The sequence below is a fragment of the Triticum aestivum genome, chromosome 1B (genome assembly GCF_018294505.1).
Source record: "Triticum aestivum cultivar Chinese Spring chromosome 1B, IWGSC CS RefSeq v2.1, whole genome shotgun sequence".
NCBI classification, from domain to species: Eukaryota; Viridiplantae; Streptophyta; class Magnoliopsida; order Poales; family Poaceae; genus Triticum; species Triticum aestivum.
Window position 1 is genome coordinate 2,845,733 of NC_057795.1, and position 9,512 is coordinate 2,855,244.

The window sequence follows — 9,512 nt, forward strand, 5'->3', positions numbered from 1 at the left end:
CTTTGCCTAAGAGCACCGACCACCTTCTTAGAAGGTTGGAAGAGATTGAATCAAATATTAGAAGCTTTATGAATTTGCAATTTGAGCATATTAATTTCTTCAGAAAAGAGCTTAAGGAACAAAAAGTTTTTTGGGTTCTATGAACAAAGAGCTTGATGATATGAATAAAGAATTTTATGGTGTGAACTCCCAAATTACCTGGCTTGAAAATTCTATAGCCAAAATTTCTGATAAGCAAGCCACCTTAGTCAATAAGATGGCCGCCAAACCAGAGAAGTTAGATGAAAATAATGATGAAGGTCTAAAAGTTATTGATGTGTCCCCTATTAAATCTTTGTTTTGCAATATGAATCTTGATAATTATGGGACTGAATATGATCCACCTTTTCCTAGAAGGCGTTCCAAAAATTTGGAGTTTTTAGATCTTGATGCAAAAATTGGTAAAAGTGAGATTGAAGAGATTGAAACTCTAGATAATAAATTTACTATTACGGATTTCAAGGAATTTGATTATGATAATTGTTCTTTAGAAGGTTGTATTTCCTTGTTGCAATCCGTTGTTAATTCTCCTCATGCTTATAGTCAAAATAAAGCTTTTACCAAACATATTGTTGATGCCTTGATGCAATCTTATGATGAAAAAACTTAATTTGGAAGTTTCTATACCTAGAAAACTTAATGATGAGTGGGAACCTACTATAAAGATTAGAATTAAAGATCATGAGTGTTTGCTTTATGTGATTTGGGTGCTAGTGTTTCCACGATTCCGAAAACTTTATGTGATATTCTAGGTTTCCATGATCTTGATGATTGCTCTCTAAATTTGCACCTTGCGGATTCCACCATTAAAAAGCCAATAGGAAGGATCAATGATGTTCTCATTGTTGCAAATTGAAATTTGGTGCCCGTAGATTTTATCGTTCTTGATATAGATTGCAATCTTTCTTGTCCTATTATTCTTGGTAGACCTTTCCTTAGAACGATTGGTGCGATTATTGATATGAAGGAAGGGAATATTAGATTCCAATTTCCATTAAGCAAAGGCATGGAGCACTTTCCAAGGAAGAAAGTCAAATTACCTTATGAATCTATCATGCGAGGCACTTATGAATTGAGTGCCAAAGATGGCACTACTTAGATCTATCTTCGCTTTTATGCCTACCTAGAGGCGTTAAACGATAGCGCTAGTTGGGAGGCAACCCAATTTTATTTGTGTTTTTTGTTTTTGGTTCTGTTTAGTAATAAATTATCATCTACCTTCTGTTTAGATGTGTTTTTATCTTTTAATTAGTGTTTGTGCCAAGTAGAACCTATAGGATAACCTATGATGATAGTTGATTTGATTCTGCTGAAAAACAGAAACTTTGCGCGCACGAGAATTTTTTTAGTAAATCACATAAAAGTGCTTTTGCGTTGATTCTTTTTGCTTCTGATCAATAGACAAATTTTCTAGGACTTCCTATTTTGGTAGAAGTTTTGGGGTTCCATAAAATTGCGTTAGTTACAGATTAATACAGACTGTTCTGTTTTTGACAGATTCTGTTTTTCGTGTGTTGTTTGCTTATTTTGATGCATCTATGGCTAGTAAAATAGTTTATAAACCATAGAGAAGTTGGAATACAGTAGGTTTAACACCAAAATAAATAAAGAATGAGTTCATGACAGTACCTTATGTGGTGGTTTTGCTTTCTTTCACTAGCGGAGCTTACGAGATTTCTGTTGAGTTTTGTGTTGTGAAGTTTTCAAGTTTTGGCTAAAGATTTGATGGACTATGGAATAAGGAGTGGCAAGAGCCTAAGCTTGGGGGTTCCCAAGGCACCCCAAGATATCCAAGAATAGCCAAAAGCCTATGCTTGTGGATGCCCCGGGAAGGCATCCCCTCTTTCTTCTTCGTTCATTGGTAACTTTACTTGGAGCTATATTTTTATTCACCACATGATATGTGTTTTGCTTGGAGCGTCGTGTATTATATTAGTCTTTGCTTTTTAGTTTACCACAATCATCCTTGCTGTACATACCTTTTGGGAGAAGCCTACTTGATTAGAATTTGTTAGAATACTCTATGTGCTTCACTTATATCTTTTGAGCTTGATAGTTTTTGCTCTAGTGCTTCACTTATATCTTTTAGAGCACGACGGTGGATTAATTTTAAAGAAATTGCTAGCCTCTCATGCTTCACTTATATTATTTTGAGAGTCTTTCAGAACAGCATGGTATTTGCTTTGGTTACAAATTTGGTCCTAGAATGATGACCATCCAAGTTGGGTATAATAAAAACTATCATAGAAAGTGAATTGGATGCTATGATCAATTTGATGCTTGATAATTGTTTTGAGATGAGGTAGTGATATTAGAGTCATGCTAGTTGGGTAATTATGAATTAAAAGAATACTTGTGTTGAGGTTTGTGATTCCCGTTGCATGCACGTATGGTGAACCGCTTTGTGATGAAGTCGGAGCACAATTTATTTATTAATTGTCTTCCTAATGAGTGGCGGTCGGGGACGAGCGATGGTTCTTTCCTACCAATCTATCCCCCTAGGAGCATGCGCGCAGTAATTTGTTTTCGACGACTTCTAGATTTTTGCAATAAGTATATGAGTTCTTTTGACTAATGTTGAGTCCATGGATTATACACACTCTCACCCTTCCACCATTGCTAGCCTCTCTTGTGCCGTGCAACTTTCGCCGGTACCATACACCTACCATATACTTTCCTCAAAACAGCCACCATACCTACCTATCATGGCATTTACATAGCCATTCCGAGATATATTGCCATGCAACTTTCCACCGTTCCATTCATAAGACATGCATTACTTTTGTTATATTGCTCTTTGCATGATCATGTAGTTGACATTGTATTTGTGGCAAGGCCACCTTCATAATTTTCATACATGTCACTCTTGATTCATTACATATCCCGGTACACCGCCGGAGGCATTCATATAGAGTCATATCTTGTTTTAGCCTTGAGTTTTAATTCTTGAGTTGTAAATCCATAAAAGTGTGATGATCTTCATTATTAGAGCATTGTCCTAGTGAGGAAAGGATGATGAAGACTATTATTCCCCCACAAGTCGGGATGAGGTTTCGGACTTTACAAAAAAAAGAAAAAAAAAGAAAGGCCAAAAAGAAAAAAAGGGGGCCAAAGAAAAAAAAGAAAAAAAGCAGAGAAAAAAAGGAGAAAAGAAATATAAAAATGAGAGAAAAAGAGAGAAGGTACAATGCTACTATCTCTTTTTCCACACTTGTGCTTCAAAGTAGCACCGTAATGTTCATGATAGAGAGTCTCCTATGTTGTCACTTTCATATACTAGTGGGAATTTTTCATTAGAGAACTTGGCTTGTATATTCCAATGATGGGCTTCCTCAAATTGCCCTAGGTCTTCGTGAGCAAGCGAGTTGGATGCACACCCACTTAGTTTCTTTTATTGAGCTTTCATATAGTTATAGCTCTAGTGCATCCGTTGCATGGCAATCCCTACTCACTCACATTGATATCTATTAATGGGCATCTCCATAGCCCATTGATACGCCTAGTTGATGTGAGACTATCTTCTTCCTTTTTGTCTTCTCCACAACCACCATTCTACTCCACATATAGTGCTATGTCCATAGCTCACGCTCATGTATTGCGTGAAAGTTGAAAGAGTTTGAGATTATTAAAGTATGAAACAATTGCTTGGCTTGTCATCGGGGTTGTGCATGATTAAATACTTTGTGTGATGAAGATAGAGCATAGCCAGATTATATGATTTTGTAGGGATAACTTTCTTTCGCCATGTTATTTTGAGAAGACATGATTACTTTGATTAGTATGCTTGAAGTATTACTATTTCTATGTCAATATGAAATTTTATTTTGAATCATTTGGATCTGAACATTCATGCCACAATAAAGAAAATTACATTGAGAATTATGCTAGGTAGCATTCCACATCAAAAATTCTGTTTTTATCATTTACCTACTCGAGGACGAGCAGGAATTAAGCATGGGGATGCTTGATACGTCTCCAACGTATCTATAACTTTCGATTGATCCATGCTATTATATTACCCCTTTTGGATGTTTATGGGCTTTATTTTACACATTTATATCATTTTTGGGACTAACCTACTAACCGGAGGCCCAGCCCGTATTGCTATTTTTTTGCCTATTTCAGTATTTCGAAGAAAAGGAATATCAAACGGAGTCCAAACGGAATAAAACCTTCGGGAACGTTATTTTTGGAACGAATCTGATCCAGAGGACTTGGAGTGCACATCAAGAAGCGATCAAGGAGGCCAGGAGGGTGGAGGGCGCGCCCCCTGTCTCCTGGGCCTCACGGGCGGCCACCGACCTACTTCTTCCTCCTATATATACCTACATACCCCGAAACCATCCAGGGAGCCACCGAAACACAATTTCCACCGCCGTAACCTTCTGTATCCGTGAGATCCCATCTTGGAGCCTTCACCGGCGCTCCGCCTGAGGGGGAATTGATCACGGAGGGCTTCTACATCAACACCATAGCCCTTTCGATGAGTTGTGAGTAGTTTACTACAGACCTTCGGGTCCATAGTTATTAGCTAGATGGCTTATTCTCTCTTTTTGGATCTCAATACAATGTTCTCCCCCTCTCTTGTGGAGATCTATTCGATGTAAACTCTTTTTGCGGTGTGTTTGTCGAGATCCGATGAATTGTGGGTTTATGATCAAGTTTATCTATGAGAAATATTTGAATCTCTTCTGAATTCTTTTATGTATGATTGGTTAACTTTGCAAGTCTCTTCGAATTATCAGTTTGGTTTAGCCTACTAGATTGATCTTTCTTGCCATGGGAGAAGTGCTTAGCTTTGGGTTCAATCTTGCGGTGTCCTTACCCAGTGACAGAAAGGGTTGCAAGGCACGTATTGTATTGTTGCCATCAAGGATAAAAAGATGGGGTTTATATCATATTGCATGAGTTTATCCCTCTACATCATGTCATCTTGCTTAAAGCATTTCTCTGTTCTTTATGAACTTAATACTCTAGATGCAGGCATGAGTCGGTCGATTTGTGGAGTAATGGTAGTAGATGCAGGCAGGAGTCGGTCTACTTGTCACGGACGTGATGCCTATATACATGATCATGCCTAGATAATCTCATAATTATTCGCTTTTCTATCAATTGCTCGACAGTAATTTGTTCACCCACCGTAATACTTATGCGATCTTGAGAGAAGCCTCTAGTGAAACCTATGGCCCCCGGGTCTATCTTTTATTATATTTGCTTTCAATCTACTTTTATTTGCATCTTTACCTTTTGCATCTATATTATAAAATACCAAAAATATATTTATCTTATCATATTATCTCTATCAGATCTCACTTTCGCAAGTGGCTGTGAAGGGATTTACAACCCTTTATTGCGTTGGTTCCGAGTTCTTTGTTTGTTTGTGTAGGTGCGTTGGACTTTCTAGGAGCTTCCTACTGGATTGATACCTTGGTTCTCAAAAACCGAGGGAAATACTTACGCTACTGTGCTGCATCACCCTTTCCTCTTCAAGGAAAACCAACGCAAGCTCAAGACGTAGCTGTCGGCGAGCGCACAGGGCCTCCTGCCCCGGCTGCTGCTGACCCGGAGGTTATCGCTGCCGCAGATGTAGAATTTTGAATGGGTTGCGTACCAGCCATGAAGATCCCAACTCGGGTCGGCGGCTCATGGAGATCCGGAATACTACAGCCATCGGAACAGCCCCTAAGCCCGCCGTCTTGCAATTGATATAACGAATCTATCTCACCTGTGGACGAATCACCATCAGAGTAGATGGCCGTCTCACCGGCCAACACTGATCTTTCAGAAAGTTCCCCTCCGTGGATGCATCCCATGAAGGCACACTTCACAGCAGGCTGAGCCCAGGCGGGTCTCGCACGCTGAGCCGTCTCAACGAGGTTGGTGCAGATGTCCGGCTCAGGGCCCGGCTCACCGATCTTGCCGATGAAGACGTGGATTCCGCCGAAGGGGACCCGGTACCCGTTCTCAATTGAGCCGGCCTCGGGACCCCAGCCTGCGTCGTCGATGTAGAGCTTGCCGCGATGACTCTTGGTCATCCGGCCCACAGTGTATCCCCTGAGCCCTTCGAAGCTGCCCTTCAAGAACTCAAATCCACCGTGCGCTGGCCCCACGGTGGGTGCCAACTGTCGTGGAATTGTCACGTCAGATGTCCTAGCGAAGGGACTTAATCGTGGAGCCATCGCAACTCGGAAGCTTAAAGGGGTTAATCAGGACAAAGGACACCGGGTTCATACTGGTTCGGCCCCTTACGGTGAAGGTAAAACCCTATGATCCAGTTTTGAGTGGGATTGCTTATGTCTCGATAACCAGGGAGCGAATATCGCTTGACCTAGCTCTCGATTGATGTTACTTGCCCTGAACCGCCGCCGGGTCGTCCCTTTATATAAAGAGGTCGATGCCCAGTGGCTCACGGAGTCTCGGCCGGCTCATAAATAGTGTCCGGCTTTGTCTCTTAACTATTCTTGCCTTACAATACAAGTCATACACATATGGCGGTTTATCTCTACGGGCCTTAAGTTGCCTCTGGGCTTTGGGCCTTTAACCGAACCGCCATGTTCAAGCTTGGTCTTGGGCTTCAAAATACTCATAGGTATAACCCGGCCCCTCCTGGGCGGGTCATACCTAATAATTATATCCCCAACAAGTGGTATCATGCGCCCCGGATGCTAAACAACTCACACGTGCCACTATGAGGCATCTAGGAGGAGCGCGACGATGTCAGAACCCCAGATCCAGGTCGGGACGCAGCCCGTCCAGAGGAGGGCATGTCCGAGTTACCAGTCGCAACACCTCCCGGTGCCCACACAACCCAGGAAGGAGCCACCACCACCACAATGATGCCCGCCGAAGAGCAACTGTGGAACCACGGCTCAAAGCAACCGGTTTACCTTGCATTACCAACCCAGAGATCACGTCTTCTGGCAATACACAACATCTTGGTACAGAAAACGACCAATTTATTGATACTAGCGGAAGCATAGTGCGATATTACATCAAGTAGCTAGGCCAAGCGGCACACTCGGTGCGGCTGCACAATATGTACATTATTTAGTGAACATAAAGGGGCCTCGATCACAACAACTACGCGACAGTGGAACGACGATGAAGCAGAACTCCATAGCACAGGGACACCGATGTGGACACGATCTAGACACGGTAGCACTCCGATCCAGTTAGTCTTTCCTGAAATCTGGCATAACAAGCCAGGTCAGTACATTGAATGTACTTGCAAGCTCACAACAATCATAAACCTAATGACAAACAATATCATGGCATTTAATCAAGTTAAATTCAAACAACAACATGCTTCCTACGCCATGGATCCAATCTTGTGCACCAAGTCTCTTGGAGTCTCTTACCAACAGGTTGCCTCGCAACCGAACGGTGATCATTCGCGGATCACAAACGGAACCATACTCGGTTCTTCGGGTTACCTTGTAACCAAACGGTGATCATTCATGGATCTCAAACCGAACCACAATGGCCAGTCTCACTGACATCATCATGATTCGACCAGTGCAATGCATATAACTTAGTATGCAAGATTTCTTTACAAAAGTTGATCCATTGTGTGACTTACTTAAGAACTGGGCCCTTATCCGCGGGTGCGGCTATCGATAGATTTAATACACTCTATAGAGGTAGCGCATTGTACACACACCAAGGAACCCATGGCCTCGCACTCCCATTCGGGTGGACCAACGACATTCCGACAGAACTCTCCCATTGCCATGACACTCTTTCGGCCACTCCGACTAACTCCCCACTGGGCTAAGTCATGGGTGGCCCCGTGCCTACCAAAGGCAAAACAGCCACCGTCGTGGCAAAACAAAACGGTCCCAAATGGGGACAAGGTACCATCCCAACAACAATGGGCACACAAGGTTATGTCTGCTTACCGGGCCAGGGTAACGCACTACCATAACCTTCCCTCATTGGAGGCACCGACAAGAGGCATGACAATGGACCGACTAACGGCCTTCCCATAACAAGGCAAATGTGGTTGCACTGGTTAGCCCGATTCAGTGGCACCATGACCCGATCAACTTTATGTTCAAGTTCAATTAACATCAGGTTTAACTTGAAATAAAATGCTCGAGTCACCATATGCCATGCTCATGCAACCATATGACATGCATCTCATATTACTTGAAAATAACAGATCAACTCATCAAAAAGTTCTACTTGCACAAATCATCACTAAACTTTGCCGAGTTTTTTCACTGGTTAGTTGTACTCATCATTTTTAGTTTCTTAATTGCCACATGAAACTAATCATGCATAAATGAAAATAAAACCGATGCTCATCATACCATAGTCATAACAAGATCACATAGTCATTCTACTTATACTATATCTCACTTGTTCAACCACTAACTTCTGTAAACTAAGCATCTTGATCATGACAAAATAACTAGCATAAATATTATTCACTTAATAACTCTATGCAAGGAATAACATATATTCAAGTTGGAAAAATCATGGATATTGCAAAGACACCATGAAAATGTTTGTGTGGCTTGCCTTAGTTTAGAGGAGCTTCACACTCCTCATGGATGCCTTCAAAACAAGCTTCTCCTTCTGAAAATAATTCAAATGACAAAAAGAAAATATCAAAAACACTTCTGAAAATTACCAGAAAATCTAGATAGCCGATAAAAATCTCATCTTGGGTGTGCTGCTAGGGTTTTCCAGTAAGAACACGATGCAAAAAGAATCTACTCATTTGGACTTGTGGTTTGGGAGTTATAGCTAGTCAAAGTTCTGGTCAAAATTTGATTTAAATTTGAAATAAAAGAAAACCAGGGGTGACGTCGATGGTGTAAACCCGTGGGGCGCCACCACTTATACCGCTTCGGGTGCGGCTGAGTGGCTGACAGTGGGCCCTCGTTGTCAGTTTTGAAGGGGGAGAGAGGGAAATAGAGGAGGACGGCGAGTCGCCGGAGCTCTCTCCAGCGAGGAGGGCTCGGCTGCCGATTTGAGAGGGGGGAATGGGTAGCGGAGGTTCTTGCGCACCATCACGTACCCGCGACTTGGCCAACGGTGGTCGGGCGAGGCCGGCATGGTCATCTCCAGCGGCTTCAGCGGGCGGAGCTCATTTGAGTTGGCTATTTCGGCGAGGCAGGGCCGGCCCAGCAACTCCAACAGCACCAGCGCACACCAGAGGTTCACCGGAGACATGTCGGAGAAGTCAGTTGAGCTCGAGCGTCTCTGGAGATGGAGGGGCAGAGGAAGGGGATCGCAGCAAGCTCCGTGTCGGGGACGGCGGCCGGATGCCTGCCCGTCCAGGCTGCGGCTACCTACGGTGTCGTGGTGGTTGTGTGAGATCAGTGGCGAGGAGAAATGATCTCGGGAGGGGTCTATAGGCGAGGCCGAGGCTGGGATCGAGGGCTCACCGGAGGTCTCTTCAAGGGCACTCGGTGATGAATGGTGTTAGTGAGAGGGGGATAAGACTTTGTTGCTCAAGCGGGAAC